The 27,769-nt window shown below is 35.4% G+C and overlaps 1 protein-coding gene across 2 annotated transcripts in view; it reads left to right on the top strand.

The window, feature by feature from the left end:
• Window positions 1-27,769, top strand: part of LOC150099690 (furin-like protease 1, isoforms 1/1-X/2) — a 280,807-nt gene that overhangs the window by 59,682 nt on the left and 193,356 nt on the right. The window lies entirely within an intron of this gene.

Genomic DNA, 27,769 nt, shown 5'->3' on the forward strand with positions numbered 1-27,769 from the left:
CTTGGATTAGAGGCGCCTTTGTTCAAAGGTATATTTCAGCACCCCCCATAAAATAGTATTTGCAAATTACAGTGAAATTAATTTCAAGAGAAATTTTTATTTATCTGCTCTATAATAAAAAATGATAAGCTTTTTTTGTAACGTTTTTTGTCAAGTTATTTGAAACTCAGAGGCTGCCCTGAGTGTTGAGTCTTCAAAATTCGAGTCATCAGAATTCAAGAACTGGCGTACCAGTCCGCAACTTGGGGGGGTTGGGTGCCATATGCGCCAGCAGGGGGGGAAGAAACCCCTTTCGAGTTTTCAAAATTCGAGTCATCAGAATTCAAGGAGAACCGGCCTACCAGTCCGGAACTCGGGGGGGGGGGGGGGGCGGCGGAACCCCTTTTTTCGAGTTATCAGAATTCAAGGAGAACCAGCCTATCAATCCTGAACTTGGGGGGGGGAGTAGGCGTCTGGGGGGTGAACCCCTAGTTTAGTATATAAATACAAGATATACGTTTGTGTACATAAAAACAGAGGATCTCAAAAAAGATTTTTTTTTTTCAGTTATCACAAAAAAAAATCAGAACACAATTCGAACCTGTTTTGACACACCACTCATGAAGCGGTATATCAAAGCAAAGCGGCTAATTGGTTGTGGAGTTTACTGTTTTTTTTTTTTTTTTGTTGTTGTTGTTGTTGTTGTTTTATCGCATTTCTGTTTATTTTAAGTTTGATTTCATGAATAAGAGCATTGTATAAAAATTTACTATTATTTATCGTCTTGAAATTGCGCCCCTCCTGATCGGGTGCCTTTGTGCGGGTTACGACCTGAACACCGCACGAGTTGACCCTGTTTCGTAAAGTTTTAATTAATTACTCCCATCTTTTGCAATCAATGCTGGTGTGAAGCGGCATTTATGTAGGCCAGACAGGAAGGTCGGGAGATCCGCATGTCTGAATACGTAAAAGACGTCAAAAAAAGAAGAGAGCATAAATCATGCCTGGCATTGCACACAACCACGTCTGGTCATCATGTGCTTTGTCAACAAAAATATCACATATTGATCGTAACTGTTTTACAAGAAAATTTAAAGAAACCTCGTAAATGCTTAGGATCCCTACACAATGCAATAAAAATCAAGGCTTAATTTTACATCAAGCATGGTCTGCTTTAACCAAAAATTTAACTGCCTCTGACCTAGGATATAGCACGCATGATACCACAAAATGTGATAGCAACAACTAGCAATGTTCCAACACGCATGCAGTAACGAATTTACCGTTTGTATTCTGCTTTATCAATTATATTTAACAGTTGTGATGTTATGAAAAACGTCTAATATGTGTAATTAATTGTTAAGAGGCTTTTGTTGTGTAAAACTTTTATGTATCACAACCTCTGGCATACGAAGCTCATCGAGTTTTGATTGCTTATGTAATTTTTTTTTATTAAATTCTTATTTATATTAACAATAATTTATAGTAACAATTAACGTGTGCAAAGTTTGGTTTATTAGAATTATTTTTGTAGAAGTCGGTAAGTTTGTCTTTTACCATCATTTTAATTCATTCTATATGCACGTTACTTCATTAATTTCCTGCGAATTGCATGTATTAATTTAACACTTGCAATTTTTAAAGAGAATTCACGAAAGAATGCCGGTTTAGTTGTAGAAGAATCAGTTTTCATTACGTCGAACGGGTCTGTAATGACATCCAACAAACATGCATCGCTATTTTGAGCTAAAGTTGAAATTTTAAAGAGAAATCGAAGTAGGCATTCTGAAGCGAAGTTGCGAGAGAATATTGAACCGTACACTACAATATGAACCTTCATCTCTAGTAAGTAAAGAAGGGCATCCTCTTCACACATGAAAGTTGATTTTAAACAATATTATAACAGATGAAATCGTGGGTCCTACTCAGATTTCAGAGAATTCTTCAAATACGTACGGTTCCTGTCGGATTGCCAGAAATGACACACGCGCATTGTTTTTCCGTCAAATAATTTCGTTAACCTTACTTTTTGACGTTGCTATTTAATGTCAAAGTTTTCATTAATTACGAAATTTTGTGTTTACTCGTAATGTATCGGTATTGCATTTTTTTTTTAAATATTTTTCACGAGCGCCATGAAAAGAAAAAAATAATTAGCAGGAAAAAATTATATTGGCTTCATATTTTGCTAACAACTTAATAGGCTCAGATTCCAATCTCAGTATAATAGCTTCAGTTAGATAAGATTAGATTAAGTTGCTTGGGATAAATTGACAATTTTCTCCATAGCAAAATCGGGACTTATTAAATCCTTTTTTTTTTTTTGGTCTATGGTCGAGTTTTTTTTTCCTCTAATGGCACAGACGAGTGGTACATAATTAGCTAAATAGACAAAATTAATTTCTAATAAGGTTTTATGAAATTATTATTTTTTGTACCTGCCAGTTTTTATTTATTTATTATTTCTCTCTCTTTCTATAAAACAATAAAATTTCAGCTCTTGTTGGGTGGAATTCAGGGGAGGGTGAAAATATCCAGTGTTTCTCATTATGACAATGCCTTTTAGTGTCTGTAACTGCTGCTTTATACCAAAGTGTGATGTAATTAAGGAATCCCTGTACATAAATTATAAATTAACGTACAGTTACTTGTCCACATTTGAACAGAAAATTGCGAATTTTCATTTAAATGCAGTACAGTAGTAATATGATTAATTTTATTGCATAATAGTAGCTTTTGTTTCTGCTGCGCCTAAAATAATTATTTTGTTCATTCAGTAATCTTAATTATATAAAAAAAAAAATAATAAAAATAGAAATTTAAAAAATAATTCAGTTTGTTTTAGAAATGTATTATTTGAAATAAATTTTAATGCATTTCAAGATAGAATCTAATATATATGCTAATTATCATCAGCATTTATTAGATTTCTTTTGTCCATCTATATTGCAGGTTAAATAAATTTTACTGAAATTTTGTTTTAAAGTCCTTAAAAAAATGTTGGCCAGTTTAACTTTAATTCACTTGGACTATTAGTAGGCTGTATTATGTATTGCAATGAAGTTGTTCTGGCTGTATACATTTAATTAAATTTGGAATTTTGAATATGCCACAAGTGATGTTTATGTAGTTCAATTTTGATTTGGCCTTTTTTGGTGGTTTTTTCCATCCATGCTAGTCTGGATTTGATTTGATATATATATATAGAGAGAATCACCCTATTATATAGGGCAAGTGCCCTATTCAGCCACGTTTTATTCTCTGCCGATACCAATGTTGAAGGACAACAACATCGAATAGACTAGAACTTATCTTCAAACATCCATAAATGCTCCGGTGAATTAGAAAGACATATCTTGGAATCCAAAGAAATTGCTCTCAACCAGTGGCGATCGCAGTGCATTTGTTTCGTGTAACGAATTTTCAACAGTGACACTCGTCATAATTCAGCCTTGTATCTATAATAAATAAATAATTATATGTTATTTTAACAAAATAAAATAAGATTCACAAAAAATAGTTCACCATGCACACGCACCAATAATAAATGTTTCATATCTCACAGAAATAACGCGTGCAATAATAAGATACACTGCCCAGATGGCAGTGTATCTAATGACGTAACATGCAATGATAAGCACAAACGAATATCGGCGTTAGATCGCAGTCCATTTCTTTCATAATCTAAAGCGTTAATCGAACAATTCCAATCATTAACTATTCAATCAATGTCAAAACATAAGCTGTAACCTTTAACATGTTGTATTGCATTTATATAATGTTGTAAGCATTGTTATTATTTATAAACACAAACAAAATTTATTTTTTCATTTTTTCCTTCAGGGTGCTGCAGTGTTGCAGTGCTTATTTATGGGCCACCACTGCTCTCAACTCCTACCCATTTAACGGCAATCTCAGTTACAGCCTACCCGATTCACATAGCCCCGTGATTCAGTTTTGGCGTACTCATGATATCATTCACACGCAAAGTGCTTCATGCAAGAACTAGCGCTCGGACTCCATTTCAAATATAACTACTACTTGTTTTAAACTCTGTGTTTGTTAAAGTACAATATATTTTTTTTGAGATGTTTACTCCCTGGTACTGTATTCACCTGATGAAGTCGGCATTTCCGATGAAACTAGTAGTGAAACTTTATTAAATCTCTTAAATTTTTTCTTAAGTCAGTTAATAATTATAAACATATATTTGGTATTTAGGATCTCTGCTAAATTTGTAGAGTATTTTAATTTTATAGTAAATTGGACCTTTTCTAGTTGTAAATTAAGCAAAGCAAGAATATAATTTCTTGTTAAGTATAATTTATTTGCCTTCCCACCAGGAAAAAGCTTGCTGTGAAACTGGTATTAGGATCTCTACTGAAATCTCTATAGATTTCAGTTGAGATCCTAATACCAGTTTCATTAAATTCCTTCCACCCATTGTAGAAATATTATTCAAGACCTCCATACAGTTGTGAAACTCATCATGAGAGATACTGTAATACATCTGCTCCAGGCATCATGAAGTATATTGTACTACTCCTTATACTGATTTACTGTCGACAGTCTTACCAGCCTGTCTAGCAATGTATGCCATGCACCTGCCATTCTTCATGCAAGAAAAAAAAAAAAGCTTCTTTCTTTCGTAATTATTCACTGCTTCAACGATCAGCTTTCATGTTCTTTTGTTCTGCTATTTGAAAAACTTCTATGTCCTTCCCAACAGTTTAAATGTCTCAGTCATATCATTCATTTGTCTTCTGTATGCTAAACTACAGGTTACATAACTTCAATCTCTCCTCATTGCCAACATTTTACATTCCTGAAATCATTTGTACTCTCTTCTCTCTCTCTCTCTCTATGTTTATTCATCTCTTCCAGATCTGAGTACAGTAGTTTAAGTGATATGGTTGCATCTTTAAACAATAGAATTGCTACTGCCTTATCTCTACTAGTCAGCATTCTTCTCACTGTTGCAAAGTCCTCTGGATTGTCTTTACCACTTTTTTATGTGAAATATGGGCCCTGAACTTGAGATTTTTATTTACCATTACTTTAAGAACTTCTCACTTCCTTTTCTATAGTTCCACCAGTAGAGTATACACTTTCCATTTGTGGATCCCCAAGTACAAAACTTTACATCTAGCTAAGTTAAACTGATCCGCATTCACTAACCCACCTTTGTAGCTTATTCAAGTCCTCCTGAAGAGTCACCACATTCTGCAAACAACTGAACATCTTCAGTGACAATGTTGTTGCCATAAATGTTAAACAGTAACAGTCCTCGTACTCAACCCTGCTTTCTCCTTCTTTCTTCTTGTCACTTATCCTCCATATACAACTGTTTAATTTCTTGAGATAGCCAATTACAAGTCCAGTCTACTAGTCTGATATCTAAATCCATATGTTGTAACTTAAATATCACATGTCATGTTGGCAATTTGTCAACTGATTTGGCAAAATCCAGAAAAATTACAGTACATTTTTCTCTTATTCACCTTTTGTGTGACTTTGTTTATAGAAAAAGTAACCAGATTCTAGAGAGAAACAGCTGGAGATGAGGAATTGTGTCCGTTCATTGTATTGGTAGCACACAGAACAGGCTGCTGCAATGAAGCATCCTTTTCTCGTACTGATCTTTTGCACCTGTGCTCATGCAACAATACAATACAATACTGTTAATACAACAATACAGTTAACTATAAGTCAGTGTGAACACTTTATTGGAGTATTTCATCCTAGAGGAGTCAGTTTTAATGCTAGAGAGATAGGGCTGGTTCGAGGTTTAGATGTACAGGAGGAGAGTGTGTTTCAGATACTGAGTACTCTGGATGTCAGTAAAGCTTGGGACTGGATAGTATTTCACCACGAGTTTTGAGAGAATGTGCTAGGGAACTGACAGTGCCTTTAATCTGGCTTTTCAATGAATGTCTGGCTGCAGGAAAGGTGCCCAGGGAATGGAAGGAAGGTAAGATAGTGCCATTGCATAAGGGTGGTAACAGACTGGAAGTGTCTAATTATAGGCCAGCCTGTGTGTCATCAGTAGTTGTTAATAACTTGGAGAAAGTAGTGAGGGATCGTATACAGCATTGGGCAGATGAAGGTAATGTTATCTATGAGAGTCAACATGGATTTGTGAAAGGGTGCTCTTATTTTAGCAATATGCTATCCTTTTATAATAAAGTTACAAGAACATTAGATGAGGGAAAGGCATATACTGCAATTTTCTTAGACTTAGCAAAGGCATTTGACAGGGTGCCACATGATAAGCTGATATTTAAGTTGTATCACATGGGTCTGGATGTCAGATTGGTCAACTGGATTCAGGATTGACTGTCTGATAGGTATCAGAGAGTTGTGTATGTTGGAGCAGTTTCAAGGAGGCAGAGGGTTACAAGTGGTGTCCCACAGGGCTCAGTACTAGGACCTATATTGTTTAACCTTTATATCAATGACATTACCAGTGGACTGCAAGGGGATATTCAGTTGTTTGCAGATGATGCGAAGCTGGGAAGGATTATTAGTAATAGTGCAGATGTAGTAGCCCTGCAAGAGGATTTGAATAAGCTAGATAGATGGACAAATGAATGGGGGTATCAGTTTAATGCAGCAAAATGTAAGGTCTTGCAGTTTGGGAAACATTGATGAGATGCTGCATTCTCTATGGGAGGAGTTATACTGGAGGAAGTAGGGGAGACAAGAGATCTGGGGTTGATGATTGATAGAAACCTGAAATTTAAGGGACATGTTGCAAAGGTGGTGAAGGTAACACAGAGGATTGCTGCAATTATGAGAAGGACACTGACCTGCAGAGATAAAAGGGTTATCATTCCGTTGTATAAGTCTCTGATCAGACCACACTTAGATTATTGTTCTCAGATTTGGTCCCCAGGATTTGAAGGGGATAAATTAACTGTGAAAAGGATACAAAGACGGATGACAAAGATGGTTTCAGGACTGTACAAGTATAGTTATGAGGATCGGATGAGGGAATGTGGACTGCAGAGTTTGGTGGATAGAAAAAGAGAGGTGATATGATTGAGACTTTTAAACTGTTGAGAGGTGGTTACAGGGTTGACACTGGGGAGTTCGTTCTTTCAATTACAAGAGGCCATCCCTGGAAGTTATGAAAGGAAACTGTGAGCAAGAGGGTGAGGAGTGGTTTCTTTGCATGGAGGGTGATTGAACCGTGGAATACTTTGCCTGATGGAGTGATGAGAGCGAGAACGGTCAGTGAGTTTAAGGAGTGGTATGATAGACTTTGTGTTTCTTAAGGGGGGGGAACCTCCCCTCCATGAATCTTGACAGACTCTATGTTCTTAGGAAGGACCTCCCACAATGAATCTTTTGACTCCATGGAGGCCTGAATAATAATTTATAATAAATTAAAGATGACAAGAAATTATATTTTTGGTTTCATCCTTTATCCAACTGTAAGTATACAAAAAAATGCACATGAAGAAACTTCATGATGAGCCTACTTTTATATAGAGACTAATGACTTCATTTCAATTGCCTTAATATCCCATAATGCAATGTGAAGTCATTAACCTCTATATACAAGTTAGCCTAGTCATGATGTTATTTCATGTACACTTTTTGTATGCTTACACTTAGATAAAGGATGAAATGAAGAATATAATTTCTTGGGATCTTTAATATATAGCACAAACAAGTAAAAAAAACTTTCAACAAATATACAGTTAACTCACTGGAACACCCTCTTGATTATCTAACATATTACAGAGTAAGTTTGTTCTCCTTATAGTACATTGTATCTGAACTATTAGTCAAGAACAAAAAAAATTTCTATTTTTGCTTTAAATTTTGATGAGGTATTTCTGGGAATTGTGTTATACCTATGTTTTACTAATAATCATGTTATAATTGTTACGTGCAGAACTGCATGATTTTTGCAGGAGGAAATTAGGTTGTTTTGGAAAATTATCAAGAAAAGAGGAAATTTAGTTTTTAGATTGTAGGAAATTTTTATGTATGACTTATGTTGTATTTATTTTTGGGGTGTTTTCTTCTTTTTATGAGGGTGGTCTGAAAGTTCTCGGCTTCGACCATAGCTGGCAACACTATTCAGCAGTATTTTTTTTTCTAAGTTGGTACATCTGTCATAAGCATCCGTGTGAAATTGCAACTCATTCTATCAAGTAGTTTGTTTTATACAGCTGTCTGAAGCAAAAATGTTGTCTGTATCCCTTGAAATGGATAAAATTGAGTATCGTGCGGTTATAAAATTCTTTGTAAAAGAAGGTTTAACACCAAAAGAAATTCATTCGAAGTTCATAAAAGTTTATGGGCACTCTTCTCCTTCGTTTTTGACAATTAAGAAATTGACTGCTGAGTTTAAACGTGGGTACCAGTCTTGAAGATGATCCATGTGAAGGACGTCCAAAAAGTATAACAACACTAGAAATCATTGATCATGTGCACGATATGGTATTGGATGACTGGCAAGTCTAAGTCCATGAAATTGCTGAGAATATAGGCATTTTAAAAGAACATGTAGGATATATTTTGCATGAAGAATTGCAAAGGAAGGAGCTTTGCGCAAGATGGGTGTTGTGCTTGCTCCCAGCAGATCAAAAACGCACTCGCATGAAAATCTCTGAACAGTGCTTGGAGCATTTTAACAAGAATAAAACTGATTTTGTGCATCAATTTATTACTATGGATGAAACTTGGATTCACCATTACACACCAGAATGCAAACAGCAGTCAAAACAGTGTATGGAAGTTGGTTGTTCAGCACCAAAGAAGACAAAGTCGGTTCCATCAGCAGGAAAGGTCATGGAATTGGTGTTTTGGGATGCTAAATGCATTTTGTTTATTAATTATCTTGAAAAGGGTAAAACAATAACCAGGAACATTGTTTCGACCTTTTAACCAGACTAAACGAAAAAATTCATGAGAAAATACCCGGTTTGCAGAAAAAAAAATCATCTTTCATCAGGACAATGCACCTACTCATAAAGGTATATTGGCAATGGGAAAATTAAGGGATTTGCACTATGAATTGTTGAAACATCTACCCTATTCTCCAGATTTGGCTCCTTCTGAGTTCTATTTCTTCCCAAAACTAAAACTCTTCCTCGCTGGTCAGCGTTTTTCTTTGAATCAAAAGTTGATTGCAGCTGTAGAGGTTTATTTTGCAGATCTTACTGAGAACCCCTACAGGGATCGGATAATGGCGCTGGCGCATCGCTGGAATAAATGTATTAGTTTTAATTGAGATGTTGTTGAAATATAAAAATTTTGTTATAAATTCGTTTTTTCTTGTTAGGCCAAGAACTTTTCAGATCACCCTTGTAATTCTGCTTTATGTTATGTATTGTATGATGTTTTGCTTCTTTTTTTGTTTTTTTAGCCCCCCCCCCACTTTGAAAACTTCTGTTTTCTTATGGGCACAGTGTTTTGTTGTCTGCTTGGTATGCTGTGACATGGCTGACTGAAGTCATTGGATGTGGCATCAGTTGCATGACTATTATTCAAGTCACATTTCTGAAATTCTCAGTTATTAGAGAGAGAAAAATCCATCTCAGAGACATACCAGTACCACATGTGATATTGCAGTAGTTACTTTTATCAGAAGTGTTATGACATTCATCTTATTAATCTTCCAAATTTAATCCTGTGTGCATAAAGATGTTTCACATCAAATTTATATTCGGTATGGGCAACCTAAAAGCAGACTAGCACAGCATGTCCTAGGCCAGGGTTTCACAAATTGTGTTTAGCGGAACACTGGTGTTCCACAAAAAAATGAAGAAGTGTTCCCTGAAAAGTTATCAAAATTAATATGAGCCTGGAATGGTTTTAAATGCTGCAGCAAGTTTAAGCATGTTTGAAAATCAGGTGCCCCTCATTTTGCGTGTGGATTGTGCTATTAAGGGCAGCGTGCTGGCCTTAATAGCACAGCGATAGTGTCACGTAGCAATAGTGTGCACTTAGCTTTACATTGAATATGAGACCGATGATACTGTACTCTAACCAAGGTGTTCCATTAAAATTTCAGAATTTGTGAAGTGTTCCATCGCCCTAGGCGAAGACCACATCATCAAATGGAAGAAAGTTAGGCTGCTATACAGGATTCAGTGAAGTGCAAACAAACTGATGATGTAACCCTACACAAATTGTAGCATACTAGTCTATTTTTCCATCAGCAGTAATCACAAATGTTTGCCACATAGAGCACTACTATAACCTTCTGTATGCGTGACTGTTCTTGAGTTCATTTTATTCTGAGTCTTCATTTAATGTGTCTTTAAAGTACGTTTGATAATGCTAGCTTGAGCTGGTCAAACATCAGCATGTGAATATTTAATTTAGTTAGTAAGTTATTTATTTTCATTCCAGTTCCACATACAAGCTTCAGCATGAATAAGTTTACGTTATTACTATCTTATTAATAGTTTTCTTTTAAATTAATCTGTTATTAGTAAAGTATCCAGCATGGTCACATTTAAAATTTCAGTCCAGTGGTACACCCAGAGTGGAGGGCCCCTTCCCCCTAAAGAAAAAGGAAAAAATAAACACTAGAAAATTTTCCAAAAATGTTTTCCTAATTAAAATTCATTTTTTTTATGTTGTGTTGTATCTTCTCTTTATCTACTACTTATGAATTAGCAATCATAGGTCATATGCGATGCATAGTGTGTATTCTCAAATCATCTACTCAACTCGCCCCCCCCCTTCCCCCCACCAAAAAAAAAAAAAAAAGATTAACTCTTGGCCATAAGTTAAAATTGGTTTGAACAGTGTCTTTGTATACTTCTGGTTTAATGTTTTAGTTAATTTATCTCTTATTCCATATAAATTTATTCAACTGGCTCTTTACCATACCAGCTTTGTTTATTATTTTATCTTATCTATTTTTGTTGATCTTTGTTTATACTTTGTTTAGCTATCAATTTCCAAATTTAATTTGACACATTCACTAAAGATTGTACTAAACAGCTGAAGTATTTTACTTTTTCATAAATTCTCCATTGATAGTAGATTTTTTTCTTTTATCATTGATTTCCATATCAAACTTGTTTGCTGTAGTTGTTCAGTTTAGTTCACTAATTAAATCTCTATGACATAATTCATTAAGTAATGCCATACAGATTTAATGTTTTAAGTAACTTTTTTCTTAACTTGTAGAAAGTTTTTAATAGACGAGAAATTATATTCTTGTTTTAATCCTGTATATAAGCATAAGCAACCACAGCCTGCATACACAAATAACATTTTTCTGTGAACTATCTTCAAGACCAGGTTACTTATATGTATGGGCTGTTGACTTCATATCAATTTCCTTACTATCCCATAATGCACAGTACACTTCCCTTCAGATTTATAGATTGCTGTACATCATGGGAAAGGTCACTACCCAGAATGGTTTCAACTTTATTGAGATCTTATCATTGAAAGCTAGATTCAGGAAGATGCTGAGGTTAAATCATTGCAGAAGTTATAGTTTTCAGATAAATACAATGGTGTATCACTATATTGTAAAATTCATCGAATCAGAAATAGTTTTAGAAAGTATATGATCCAGCATATTTTAATAATATTGCATTGTTACAAAGTAAATTATAATAAACAAGAAATTATATACTTGTCTTAATGTTTTGTTTTGGTAAAGGATTAAATAAGATCAGAACCCACGGCCATTGAAATATCTGGAAAGACACTGTGCAGAAACTGACCGTGTGTGTGTGTGAGAGAGAGAGAGAGCGTCTGTAAGAGAAGGATTGTTATTTTGCTAAATGGCCCTCCTTCTTCTGTATAGTATCAAGAATTTTTAGAGTGTTTTTTGTTGTATCATCTTAAATGCAAGAGCATTATTCCCAGGTTCGGCATATTTGTGATTTTTACATATTAGTAGCTCGACAGATGAAAGTAACATATTGGGGAGGGGGGAGATGAAGCCAAGGATACTGCAGTAGTTATTATGTTTGTACCAAGAAAAGTTATGGATAAGTGAGTCCAAGGAGAGGGAGAGACACCTGATCTTGACTTAATGCTATCAAAGTTAATGGGAAAGAGTATACTTTTTTTTTAAGAAAAAAAAATTGTGTTTTGGAAGCATTGAAGGTGACTAGGTTATCATCATCCCATTACAGGATGGTATAGAAATCATTGTTCAAAGCACTGGATTGTAGACCTTGAACTTGAGACATTTGAGCACTGAAAAGTTTGTCATCAACAAAATTATGGGTGGGTAAAATAAAAGGTCCCTGAGACCCTGTTATTTTACTTGCATTAGTAGGAACATCTGAAGAAATCTCCTCAATCATTACATGCAGTAAATGACCTGATAGAAAGCTGATAATCCCATTACAGAAAGGCAGACCTGTAATTGGATTACGAGCAAGGTGGACCATAAAATGCCAACTTGCTGAGAAGCTCTTGTTGCTTCAATGCAGTGTTTCTCAAAGTGTGGTATGTGAAACATACCACACTTTGAGAAACACTGCATTAAAGTGTGGTATGTGAAACATCTTCAGGGATACGTGGCAATTTTCAGCTATGCATTAACGTTTGGAATCATTATTAAGAAAAAAAGAATTATTTTAAACGTATATATTTTTCAATAAATTATATATTATCTATGAATTCTACTCAAATTGCGAGTTACTATCACCATGACGCTCATGTCCTGCTGATAATAACTCGCTCCCTGTGGTAAACAACACGCTCTCCCCAACAGCATCACTATACTGAAGACACAAGAAAAACAAGTAGTTTTATTGTATCATTGAATAAGGTGCAGAGACATTTGCAGTCTGCGTAATATATTTCTCAACAAATTTTGAATTAGAGACAACTGGGATAAAAACAGCACTAACTAATGAATCGCATCTCCCCTCCAACAGAAACCATATGTTGCACCATCAACATATGGTTTCGCTTGACACTACCATGTCATGAACGTGTTAAAAACTGAGTAATATGTAGTGAATGTGTTTCAGATATTATGGAATTCGGTTGAAGAGTATTAGCATTTCAACTCAACTGTTGGCTTGCCGTTTCTTTGGTTCATGCAGTCTTTCATTAATACCGCACCAATCATATGCCCTTCTTCATAGCTGCTCTGTCTCTACTGGCCTACCATTGCTGTCTATTTTGCTCTCTGCTTTTACTTCTCATTAGTCATTTGTGAAGGATTGTTCATTACAGATTGTTCATTATCTTAAGTCTTGTAAATTACTGGTAATTTTTGCTTGAAATAATGGGAAAGAAGATGAAGCTATTTGGGGAGATGACTTTGACGATACACACAAGGAAACTGTTCTCGATGCCAAAAGTAGTGATAGTGAATAGGAGATTCTTGGTAAGTCGCACCATTTTCAGAAAACATTTTTTCTGAAAACTTTAGTTTCCAAAAATCCCCGCATATATCTTGCACCCTGATTTTTTAGCTTTAATTTTGGGAAAAAGGTGTGAGTTATATTCAAGTAAATAAGTAATTTTTTTAGCTTTCAAATTTTTAAGTATGGATCATTGGTAAAAGACTGGATTTATAAAACGCACAAAAGAGAGCAATATAGCAAATACAAATAGCTGTAAGCCACAAGAAAACGTTGATATTGTATCAGGATCAAATGAAACTGATACGGGTGTGTCGTCTGACACACCCTTAGAGACCCAACTAGGAAGAATGTGAAAAATCTTTGTAAATATGATATGAATTACTTGAAATGTGGATTTTCATGGACGGGAAATGAAGAGGAACCTATTCCAAATTTTGTTCTATTAAAAAGTAATCATAATTTTCGTTTACATGCAGGGGCACGCCGGCCATATGTGCAGTGTGTGTGATGCACACAGGCGCCAAACATTTGGTATGATATTTTAAATAAAATGAATTTTGTCAGCAAAATACTGCAGTCTTCATCTATGAATCTCCAACTTTAGATGCATTGAATGATCTAAATAAATTTTTAAATGATTATAGGTCTGATGAAATTTTCAAAGAAATTCAAGGACGAATGCTGGTTGAAATTCACACTTGCTCTTGTTATCGTTCAGGGAGTGAGAGGCATGATTGAAGTCTGATTAGTGGAATAATGAATTACTGACCATTTAAAACTATCTATTTAGAAATTTATGTACATTAATCATACAAATACAACATTTATTTTACAAATGATATTCTATCTTTTTCAATTTAGCTACTTGAATGCAAATTCTACCCTACGGTTCTTCTTTATGAACTGGTCAATAACATCGTCATGAAAAGTTAGTTGTAACTTAATTTTTCCAAGCAACATGCACACTTGTGAAGGCTGGCTGAAGCTCACTGGCTAGAGCTACTTTGATTGCGTGTGGCCTTGTGTTTAAGACGACATGAAGGGAGCAGAAATGGCAATGACGCGCATGAAATCACTGTGCTGCAGCAAGGACCTGGAATCTCCTACCACCGAGGAAGCCAAGGTAGCTTTGACTAGACGAGCAAGCATTGGCCTTCAATACACAACGCAAAGCTCAGTTATTGTTGCACAAGCTTAAGAAGCCTTCTGTCTACAAAAATAAAACCGTAAATGGAATGCTTATAAATGCATGCATTTATTAACATTACTTCTTTCTGAATTAATGAGCTTGCATAGCAAGTATGGAGAATTCGCCACTGAAAAAATTGTAGAAAGCTAAAATTAATTGCAGCAAAATTTGACGCGGAATCTGTATTTTGTAGTAGTAGACCACTAAGGTGACGTATATAAAGACAACACAATTTGATTAAGAACATGAAAATATAGTAGATCCTGAAATTTCATTTAAAGCAATTTTTTTTTCTCTGCATAATAGATCAAATATTACAATCTTTGGTGAAGGAAAGATTTACTTTATTAAAGGAACATATAAATTCCTTTCAGTTTTTGTATTTGTTAAGTACTTCACGAAATAAAGAATATTTATTATCTTGTTGTAAAAAGTTTCGACAAAAATTAACACATGAAAATCATTCAGACATTGACAATTTGACCACACATGACCACAAACTTATAATTAATATATTTCGTATTTCATTTTAACTCAATACGTTTTTATACAGTGATTTTTTATTCGGGGGAGGGGTATAGGGGCGCCAACTAAAGTTTTGCACACAGGCGCCAGACACTACTGGCACACCCCTGTTTACATGAACATATAAATTCAAATAAAATTTATTTATTTATTATTATTTTTATTTAGATAAGGGGGTACTTGGTAATAATGAAGATTTAAGAAGGGGTATGTGGATATCTGAAGTTTAAGAAACACTGCCTTAACCTTGTAAAAAAAAATCCTCTATAATTCTAACATTCTGTTTTACTTCCCTTTTTTTTTTTTTTTTTTTTTTTTTTTTTTTTTTTTTTTTTAAATCACATGGTAATCTGAGATTCAACCACAAAAACAGTTTTATGTGGCATCATGTTATAAATGCCTTCAGAGTAGAGTAGCATCATCAAGTAGCCTTTTCCTTTATCCAATCCAGTTGTCACTCTATTATAAAAAGTGAACAAGTTACAAAGGCAAGCCTTAACCTTAAAATCATGCTGCAACCCCACAGTATCATATTCCTCTCTGCCCATTCCTGAATTCTTTCTTTTACCAACTTCTCCAATACCTTTTAACCATCATTACTGAGATACTGATTGTTCAATAATTTGCTACCTATAGTTGCATCACCTTTTGCATTAGAGGTTTTACTCTCTTCCCATGTTTCCTTGACACCTTACCAGATCTGAGACCAAATTAAACAGTTTGGTAGAAAAATTTATATCTATAATAAGTGTATTAATTTAAAGTGTTTTATACATATATCTATATATATATTTTTTCATATTTTTGAGAGGCTGCTTCCCATATTTAGCATAAATTACATATACTTGACTTGATACAATTGTTCTTTATCACTTTCAGCAATTTTGTTGTGCTAGCCCTGAAGATGATAACTGTTCAGTGTGAATGTTAATTGAAATATAACTTTATTTAATAACGTTATATTCCATAATTTGTGTGTGTTTACATTCATGCAACATTATTAATAATGTTACTGAGCAGGTAAGGCTATGTTAGATGAAAAAAAAACATGAAAAAGTTACATAAGGAATCATCAAGAAAGGAATGAGGAGGGGAGAAACAAAAGTTTCCATATTAATATGCGGTGTGGCTAATAGTCTGAAGTTAGAATGGTCAACTCAGTGAAGATTAGATCCTCTCAATACGGTATGGCATAAAAAAAAACAGTACTGAACTTTGACTGTATACTCATTAATAGAAGGGTACATGTAGAGTCTACGTCATTACATTTACTTGTAGCAATAGCATTGATGTCAGAAGAAAAGATATTTATTGTTGAGAATTATTTTTGTTTGAGGAGTTTATAGAGTGAATAGTCCAAGCCTATGACATGTTTGTGAGCAGTTTGTTCGTTGTTTCTGTCAGTGTGCTGGGACAATAGTGTCATCACCATCACATTAATCGAGAGGTTCCGACATACTGAGAATGTTCTGTTGCAATGCAAAGGGTATTCAGGGAGACCATGAACTGTTACAGATGTAAATCACGGACATGTGCTGGAGCAAGTGTTATGGTCTCGGAAAAGCAGTGAACGGCAAACAGCGATAAATCTCGAGATACAAAGATGGTAACTATAGATAATCCTTAATGAGCTGGTGCGGTTTCATACGTCATTCAGGTGGGTTAGTATTTAACAGATTACACTGCATGGTGAGAATACTGTGCACGCATGCATGCTGGCCAATGTCTATGAAGATTCGTCCTTTCTCCATAATGTCTAGTTCTCGGACCAAGCACATTTCCATCTAAGCGTTCATGTAAACAGATGAACCTACAGGTTTCTTGAGACCCAAATTTGTCCAAGAGAAACCTCTTCACAGTGAGAAGGTCACTACATGGTGTGTGGTTTCCAGCCATGACATTATTGTGCCCTACTTCATTGAGGAACCACATGTAATTGAATGTGTAACTGCGAATTTGAATAGTGAAGGTTATCGAGAATGTGTTGTCTTTGCTCACCCAGAATTTGCATAGGATGTGTCATGCAAAAAACATTCCATTTTGTGCGTAGGAATTCCAACAGGAAAGGGATAACCTGTCATAGATCACATGGTTCAAGAGCCTATTTATCAGAACATAATTGTTCTGATAAATGAGCCTCCCCAGGAGGCTCATTTTGAGGTTCACAGAATTCCCATACCCTTCACATTCTCCTGATCTTACATTGCTAATGCCTTCATTTGAGGTATGTTGAAGGAATGGGTATTCCATCATGGCCCCTCACCTTCAAACCTTAATGAACTAAGGGATAAAATTACATGATATGTCCAATAGGTGTCCCAAACTTTTGTTCTCCAAGATGACAGAGAACTTTTGCATGTGCTATGAAACCTGTCTTGAAGGACAAGGTACCCATTTCGAGCACTTAATCTACCATCATCAGTTGAATAAATATATATCATCAGGGGTAAACATATATTTCTTTCTTAATAAACCTTTACTCTATAACATATATCTTTGTAGTTATTCAGTACTGCATTTTTCCCCCCTTCATACCATATATTATTAATTTTATAGAAATAGCTTGCTATCTTTAGAGAATTTTTTTTTTGTATTTTAAATGACGAAAAGTTTTTAGGTCATCAGTTTATCATTGTGAGATTCATTATTCACATGATAAATGTATTGCTGGGTCCTTTGGCATCAGTTATAACCTAACACAAATGACTGATGGCAAAGGACTTAACTTTATACACCTCTTCCTCATTCAAGAAACCCTGAAGTATACCAACTAGAATACCAGCCAACCCTCAACATTCTTTCAACACTTTTCTTAACTCTCTCCATCCAAATACACCTTGGATGTCTGTTCTCCACTTGGCAATTTTGACCACAAACTTATTCAAGTCTCCTTCTCTACAGTTCATTCTCCTCCCAGCTAATCTCCGCCTTGTACTCTATGACACCATAACTGTTCCAACTAGGATGACCTCTGGAATTTTTATGCCTCTTTTCCATTGACCATGGAAAAGAGGCATAAAAGTTTAATGGTTTTTTCACTCTCCTGATCGAAACATCTCCACTGGAATGAGTCTTCATTCCCAACTCCACTGCGTATCCAAGCCCTGGTTCTCAAAATATTGTGCCTCAGCAGTCTACAATAAAAATGCAGCTTATATTCAATGACTTAAATGAAAAATTCCATTCATTCATTCTCATTCAGTTTACACAACAGCCTGAAACAAGTGTAAAAAAGTTATCAACGATTCCAAAGCAGACTTCATAAGAATGAAATGCAATAAACTTGTCTCCTGCTCAACTGGCTGTCAAGCCTTCTGGTCCCTTGCTAAGGCTGTTGGACATAACTTCTGCCCTTCCCAATTTCCATCTCTTATGCATCCTGATCTGATAGCACCATGATAACCTCACCTAAGGAAAACCTACTGGCATCAGTTTTTTTTCCTTTAACTCATGTATTACCTCTTTTCTCCTGCACTACCACAGACTGTCCACTTCATGTCTCCTCTGAACTTTCATCAAAATGACATCAGGAAAACCATGATTAATTTTGATACCAATAAGGCTCCTGGTCCAGATGGTATTCCTTCAGCTGTGCCCAAGATGTGCTCCAGAATTAACATCCATCTTGTATCGGCTATATAAACTATCATATTCTACTGGCATCTACCCAACAGCTTGGAAGCGAGCATACATACATACAGCCTGCACCAAAAAAATAAAAGGAAGACAAAAGCCATCTGATGATTGATCCATTGTTCTCACCTTAGTACTGTCTGCTCGGTTAGCCTAGTGGCTTTGCACTTCGCAACCATATGCCTTGGGAAGGAGTGTCCTGGGTTCGATTCCTGTCGCCAACGTGAGGAGCTTAAGGATCTTCCTCAGCCATAGCCAAGTTAGCCGGTCTTTGGCATGGACAGCAGCCCCCCCCCAGTTTATCTGGGGTTTTTCATCCTGCAAGCAGGCAAACTGGCCCCATGAACACACACGGATCTACAGCCATAAATACTTAGGCCCCCCCATGAGGGGGCTCAACTTGCCCCAATAGGGGTGGGGGATAAAAGGGAAGAAACTCCATATGAATAAAACCTTAGTACTTTCAGATCATGGAGAAGGTTATCAACAACCAGCTTCTTCATTACTTAGAGGTTCATCAGTTAATTAGCAATCACCAGTGTGGATTCTGCCATTCTCGTTCTACAGCTGACCCTAGCTAATCTCATCTGCCATTGGATGCAGGCAGTGGAATTAGTTGGAGAAACCCACGTTATGGTTCTTGATATTTCAAAGGCATTTGATCATGTCTGACACTGAGGTCTCATGAACCAGCTGCCACCTTATGGTTGTCCCTCTGCATTCTGTGATTGGATTGCCTGCTTACTAAGTGGTCATTCATTGTATGTGTCATAGTGAATGGCTTCCTCTCATCAGATTTCTCCATCAGTAGTGGGGTATCAGGGTTCTGTGCTCTCGTCCATACTCTTCCCCTTTCCATCTCTGACTTCAAATTCTATTCGTAGCTTTGCTGATGACAGTACTCTTCATTCCTCTTCCTCATTCAAGAACTCCTGTAGTACTCTAATATTAGATGTCTCAAGATCTCTCATAACCAATGATTTAAGCACTAATCTCTTCAACATCCTCAAATAGGGTGAAAGAACTTAGTAAACTTCAGTGTGGGGGGGGAAAAAAAAAAAAAAAAAAAACTCAAGCTGCCTTTACCCACAAGAAACTCCCATCTCATCTACCTTCTTACATGGGTGGTCTGAAAAATTCTTGGCCTAACAATGAAAAAACGAATTTATAATTTCAAAATATTATTTTTATTTTTCAACATAATCTCCCTTAAGACTAATAGATTTATTCCAGCAATGCTCCAGTGCCTTTATCCCATCCCTATAGTGGTTCTCAGTAAGATCTGCAAATACCCCTCTATAACTGTAATCACCTCATGATTTGAAGAAAAACGCTGACCAGCGAGTAAGATTTTTAGTTTTGAGAAGAGATAGAAGTCAGAGGGAGCTAAATCTGGGGAATAGGGTGGATGTTCCAACAATTCATAGTGCAAATCCATTAATTTTCCCAGTGCCAAAACACCTTTGTGGACAGGTGCATTGTCCTGATGAAAGATGATTTTTTCTTCTGCAAACCGGGTCTTTTCTCAGGATTTTTCCCGTCTAGTCTGATTAAAAGGTTGGAATAATATTCCTTGGTTATTGTTTTACCCTTTTCAAGATAATTAATAAACAAAATGCCTTTAGCATTCCAAAACACCGATGCCATGACCTTGTCTTCTTTGGTGCCGAACGACTGGCTTCTGTCCACTGTTTTGACTGCTGCTGTTTGGATTCTGGTGTGTAATGGTGAATCCAAGTCTCATCCATAGTAATAATTCGACACACAAAATTGGTTTTGTTCTTGTTAAAACACTCCAAGTGCTGTTCAGAGAGTAAGTGCGTATTTGATCAGCGTGGCACCCATCTTGTGAAAGCTTTTTCATTTGCAAATCTTCATGCAAAATATATCCTACGTGTTCTTTTAAAATGCCTATAGTCTCAGCAATTTCATGCACTCTGATTCGCCGGTTATCCAATACTATATCATGCACTGATCAATGATTTCTGGTGTTGTTACACTTTTTGGACATCCTTCATGTGGATCGTCTTCAAGACTAGTATGGCCACATTTAAACTCAAACTCGGTAGCCCATTTCTTAATTGTCGAAAACGAAGGAGAAGAGTGCCCAAAACCTTCTTTTACAAAGAATTTTATAACCGCATGATACTCAATTTTATCCATTTCAAGGGATACAGACAACACTTTGTCTTCTGACAGCTGTATAAAAAAATTACTTGATAGAATGACTTGCAATTTCACATGGATGCTTAAAACAGATGTACCGACTTAGAAAAAAAAAAAAATCTTGCCGATAGTGTTGCCATTTATGGTTGAGGCTGAGAACTTCTCAGACCACCCACACTTCTTTATAATGTTCCAGTCTCCTTTCAAGATCAACTTTCTCTTCTTGGTTACTACCATCACATCCAGTTTATCCTGGCACAAGCATATTACATACATAGCCTCCTCAGCCTCTAAAAACCTTTGTCCTTTTCTCTTCTAAACATTACTTCTCTTCCTCTGAACTCCTAACACGTTATAAGTCTCAGATCCAACCAACCTTCAAGAGTTCACGGACAATTCATTGTGAGGAAAATTCATTGTGGAAAAAATTCACTGAAAATGTTATGCACCAGAAAATTGAAATGATATTGCATTGATATCGATATATGAAAAGTAAATGCAGTCCATGATAAATTTCATAAAATATAGTTTTTTTATGTATTTATGTATTATTTATTTTAATATTCATAAAATTTTTATTCTTATACAGTGAAAGTAATATTTTATTGATCAGTGAGTTTCTTAATTTCTCTTTCATTTTAAAAAGTTGTAAATATTCTTTCTAATTTAGATATTACAGGTTCTGCTGATGGAATATTAATATTTACAAAACTGGAATAAGGTGATTTAAGGAGAACGGGCACCATATTTAAGAATATTTATTCTGCAAACTGTTCACTATTTTTCTGCGCACTTAGACATTCATCCATATGTGATGTGATGCGCGCGCGCGTGTGTGTGTGTGTGTGTGTGTTGTATATATATATACATATATACAGCGCACACACACATATGCATACATTTTATCTGACGTAATTTAGAAGATGAGGCGCTTCAGTTATTGAATACATGTGATATATTTTGAAAATGACTCCACTTTTTTTTACATAGGAAAGATATGTTGTATACTGTTATTTTTTACAAAGCTAGTTTAAGATCATAGGTGCACTTTTGAGTAATTATATTAAAGAAAATGATAATAAAATTATGTAAATGCTATCATAATGATGTAAATCAGCATAAGCTAAATTGCCACCTGTAGCTGCAATGCTAGTCTCTTTATTTTTTCCTCCAATGCTAGTATTTTCAGATGAAGAAACTCATCTCTCACCTTATAACAATTACAAACATCCATGCCTATTGCGAGTTTTGAATCCACCGCCCATTAGTGTGGGAGGGTAAGCTATCTAGTCGGTTGTTTAAAGACGTGATATTTCTGATGTTAGTTTATTTTTGAGTGGTTCGCAAGAGAAGCAATTAATTATGCATTTCACTTTCGGAGCATACATCTATATATATATATACAGGGTGTTCGGGATAAATTTGACAGTTTCGTAAGGAAAAAGAAAATCTTCTTTGTATCTATTAAATTTAATGAATTGACAAAAAAACATTACAGGCAGAGTTAATTACAATACTATCAACAAGATTTACTCAAAATAACCACCATTAGCATCGATCACAGCTTCAATTCTGCTTCGGAACCTCGAACAAGCTGATGCTACAGTCTCCCTGGGAAGGGCCGCAAAAACTGTTTTAATTTTATCCATTAACTGGGCTTTTGTATTACTGGAAGTGCGATTGGTGTCTTTTTCAACTGCGCCCCATACAAAATAATCCATGGGGTTAAGGTCTGGGGAGTTTGGAGGCCAAACATTTGGACTGGTGAAGTCGTAGAAATTTTCAGACAACCATTTTTGACTTTTCCCAGAGGTGTGGCAAGGGGCCGAATCCTACTGCCATACATACGGCCTACCATTGGCTACCCTTGTTATCCAGGGCTTGACTACAGTTAGCAACTCCACGAACAAAGCCCGAATTCCAATGCCAGGGTTCTTCAACACCTGTTCCTGCAGATTTGCGAGGAATTTTGCTGTACGAACGCAATCAGATCGTCTGCTAGGGATCTTTCTTCTTGCTACATCCTCGTAGTCACCATTGCAAGTCTCTAGTTCATGCCTGATTGTTTTTACTGTATTCAGGGAGCATTGGGCAGCAGTCGTAATATCCTTATTTTGATGGCGGGCACGAATCATCATGATACAAGTTATTCTCTTCCATGATTCAGGTGGGTTCCAGCTATCCATCCTTTCTGACATCTTGTATATGAATGAAGAAGGGTCCAAACTTTTAAATGAAGAGAAGTGTGTGTTAATACATGTAACTTACGGAAAAATATAATTAATTATAAATATGTCAAATTTATCCCGAACACCCTGTATGTATATATATATATATATATATATATATATATATATATATATATATATATTTTTTTTTTTTTTTTTTCAGTGAAGAACACTATAAAATTTAAAATTTCTTGGTGTCATAAAATACTAGTATTGGAGGAAAAGGTAAAGACTAGTATTGAAGCCGCAGATGGCAATTTATACTCTGATTTACATCATTATGATAGCATTTATGTAATTTTATTATAATTTTCTTTAATATAATTACTCAAGATTGCACCTATGATCTTAAACTAGCTCTTCAAAGAATAGCAGCGTAAAAGATGTCTTTACTATGCAGAAAAAGTGCAGTGATTTTCAAAATACACGTGTATTCAATAACTGAAACACATCATCTTCTGAATCTGTTCAGATAAAAAAATATATCACACCTGGGTGGATGAATGTTTAAATGCACAAAACAGAAAAATAGTGAAATGGTTAGCAGAATAAATATTCTTAAATATTTTATTCTCCCTAATAACTATTCTAACTATTAATAGAATAGTTAATAGGAATTTGTAAATAGTTAACTATAAATATTAGTTGGAAATAACTATTATCCCTAAATATTCTTGAATATGGTGTCCTTTCTCCCTAACTACCCTATCCGTTTTGTAAAAATTAATATTCCATCTACAGAGCCAGTAGTATCTAAGTAAGAAAGAATATTAATAACTTTATACAGAAAAAAGTTTCAGAACCCTAAATATAATCAAAATAATAAATAATACATAAAATATTTCTTTTTTTTTTTCATACGAGGGTGGTCTGAAAAGTTATTGGCCTTGACCGTAGATAGCAACACTATCGGCATGATTTTTTTTTCCCTAAGTTGGAACATCTGTCATAAGCATCCATGTGAAATTGCAAGTCATTCTATCAAGTAGTTTGTTTTATACAGCTGTCTGAAGCAAAAGTGTTGTTGGTAACCCTTAAAATGGATAAAATCGAGTATCATGCGGTTATAAAATTCTTTGTAAAAGAAGGTTTAACACAAAAGAAATTCATTCGAAGTTCATAAAAGTTGATGGGCACTCTTCTCCTTCGTTTTCGATAATTAACAAATGGGCTGCTGAGTTTAAACATGACCATACCAGCCTTGAAGATGATCCATGTGAAGGACTTCCGAAAAGTGAAGTATAACAACACCAGAAATTATTGATCAAGTGCAGAATTGCTATTGGACTGGCGAATCAGAGTGCATGAAATGACTGAGACTATAGGCATTTCAAAAGAACGTGCAGGATATATTTTGCATGAAGAATTGCAAATGAAAAAGCTTTGTGCAAGATGGTTGCTGCATTTGCTCACAGCAGATCAAAAACGCATTTGCATGAAAATCTCTGAACAGTGCTTGGAGCATTTTAACAAGATGAAAACTGATTTTGTGTGTCGATTTATTACTATGGATGAGACTGGAATTCACCATTACAAACAGTAGTTAAAACAGTGGACAGAAGCAAGTTGTTTACAGCCAAAGAAGACAAAGTCGATTCCATCAGAAGGAAAGGTCATGGAATCGGTGTTTTGGGATGCTAAAGACATTTTATTTATTAATTATCTTGAAAACGATAAAACAATAACCAGAGAATATTATTCCAATCTTTTAACCAGACTAGATGAAAAAATTCATGAGAAAAGACCCGGTTTGCAGAGGAGAGAAATCATCTTTCATCAGAACAATGCACCTGCACAAAGTTGTTTTGGCATTGGGAAAATTAAGGGATCTGCACTATGAATTGTTAGAACATCCACCCTATTCCCCAGATTTGGCTCCCACTGACTTCTATTTCTTCTCAAAACTAAAACTCCTCCTCACTGGTCAGCGTTTCTCTTTGAATCAAGAGATGATTGCAGCTGTAGAGAGGTATTTTGCAGATCTTATTGAGAATCACTACAGGGACAGTATAATGGTGCTGGAGCATTGCTGAAATAAATGTATTAGTCTGAAGGGAGATTATGTTGAAAAATAAAAATAATTTTGAAATTATAAATTTGTTTTGTCATTGTTAGGCCGAGAATTTTTCAGATCACCCTCATATATGGGAATGACACGAAATAGGATTTCAAATTTTCTTGCGATGAATTTTTCCTGTGAATAATTTTCCATGTGATGAATTGTCTGGACTCGATCTTGGAGTATTGTTCCCACATTTGAGATATGGAACACCCAAGACTTCCCTAAGAATTCTTGATGATATTCAGAACTAGACAATCTGCTTCCCTCACAGTCTCCATTCAGTTACTTTTCCATAGGTACTTTCTTTCTGTGCTATGCCTTTTCTCTCTGAATTGGCTGCTACCATTCTTCCACTTTCTTCTAAGCATGCTACCATTGCTTAGAAGGAAGTGGAATCAGAATTGGAGCAGAAACTGGTCAAAACCCTTAAGCTGTCTAGCTCCAAACATTCTGAACAAACTTCTCATCAACTTTCTCAGTTCCCTCACCTCTATTTTTTGGAGCAGTCTCCCCCATACTATTTCCCCGCTGAGTATAACCTCCCACTCTTTAAGAAACATATGAATAAGCTATATTTTTTCCTCAGTCACTTGCCCACATATGGTAATGAATCTAATCTTTAAAGTTACCTGTGGCATGATTATAAATAATAAATTACACAATAACCACAGTAATTAATTTTAATGAAATGAAAGTACAGGTATTTCGTACTGAAAATAACAGTACATTATTATTGTGTGGAAACAAGCAATCAAAGGAACTGGATTACAAAGTACATACAGGAGTTGATGGTTTGCCAATTAAAAACTGTTGCTGCATGCTAAAAATTAGTATTAATAAATAATATTAAAAATATTATTAAACAATGTTTTTGATGGATACATAAAAGAATCTCCCAAACGTTTGGGAGAGTCAGACAATCGTTCTGATTCAGATCTGGCTGATGTAAAAGTGCTTCACAAGTTTCTTTGCAGGTTTAAACATGATAAATTCATGTTTAAACCTGCATCTATGGAGAAGATGAGCTTTATCCCACTGGATGTTGTGTTTAGTGTCAATACTATGTTGTGCCAGACCAGACTTTTGAGGTTTCATTTATTCGATATAATGTTGATGTTCTTTAATTCTTTTTTCTACAGAACAGCCTGTTTGTCCAAAGTATGTTAGATTACATTCACACGGTATCTGGTAAATGCCAGCTAATGATAGAGGTACCAATTTGTCTTTTGTAGATGGCAACAGATGAGAAATTTTGTTGATTGGAAAATATGTGGGAATGGCATGATATTTCTTCAAAATTCTACCAATCAGTTCCAAGATGCCAGAAGTATAAGGGATTGGAACCCTGCAGTCTGTTGAAGAATCCTGAGGTGTTGGAACATCAGAGTCCATTATTTGTTGGATTTGATTAGGGTTGTAACCATTAAATTCCATTAACCTTTTGATAGTGAGAAGTTCTTGTTGTAAGCTTGAAGGAGAGGAGCACACCTTATGTGCTCTATTAATTAAGGACTTGATAACACCAATTTTTTGAGAGGTGTGATGAGCTGACTTTTGATGAATGTATCTGGCAGTAAAGGTATGTTTTTGATAAACACTGGTTAATAAATTACCAGAGGCTGTGCGTGTTAGGCAGATGTCAATGAATGGTAAATTCCCACATTTTCTTTTTCCATGGTGAACTTGAATGCATGGGTGAAGGCTATTGATCTGTTATAGGAAAGTTCATTTTCAGAAAATGAACCCAACTGAGAGGGTTAGGGATGAATGGATGAGAACAAGGTATCTTCTAGATGGTTCAAAAAAATAGTTTGCCAAAGATGGAGACAGAGGGCTACCCATGGCGGTATCTTCAACTTGTCTGTAGATCTTGTTTTTCCAACTGAAATATCCTGATTGTATAACAAATTCAAAATTCTTTGCAATATCAGGAGGGTTAAATTAACAGTGTCAAAGCTAACTAGCAAATCCGACTCTTGTATTTGCATATCCTTGATTTTTTCAAGAAAATGTGTGGAATTCTTGATGAGTGATCTGAATTCTCCAGCGTGGGCAGTTAATAAACGTGACAGAAATTTAGCAATTCTATAGGTGGGAGAGTCGATACAGTTCACGATGGGTCTTACTGGATAACCTTCTTTATGAATTTTTGGGAGGCCGTATAAACGAGACGTTCTTCCAAATTGAGTGTGCAACTTGTCCACAGTATTTTGATCCCAGCTAACAACTTTATCAAGCATCTTATTTAATTGTTTGATTTGCATTTTTGGAAGGATTATAATTAATTTCTTGATAGGTGGAGGTATCCTGTAAAAGGCAGTGTATTTTCTTTCATAGTCAGCCTTATCCATTACCACTACCACTTTTTTAATTGGTAAACCACTGACTGCTGTATGTACTTTGTAATCCGGTTCCTTTAATTGCTTGTTTCTACACACTAATGATGTACTGTTATTTTCAGTACAACATATCCATACTTTCATTGCATTTCATTAAAGTTAATTACTGTGGTTATCATGTAATTTATTATTTACATGGTACTGAAGTGTTATAGGTCCTGTGATCTTTCTTGAGTGGGGTCATATGGGGATTTAATTTGAGATATGAAAATGTAATTTTCACAAAAAATAAGTCTGAGAATGCATAAAATGTATTGCAAATAACAACTATG

This window comes from Typopeltis vanoorti, chromosome 14, assembly GCF_054136105.1.
Source record: "Typopeltis vanoorti isolate ZY-2024b chromosome 14, IOZ_Tvanoo_1.0, whole genome shotgun sequence".
NCBI classification, from domain to species: domain Eukaryota; kingdom Metazoa; phylum Arthropoda; class Arachnida; order Uropygi; family Thelyphonidae; genus Typopeltis; species Typopeltis vanoorti.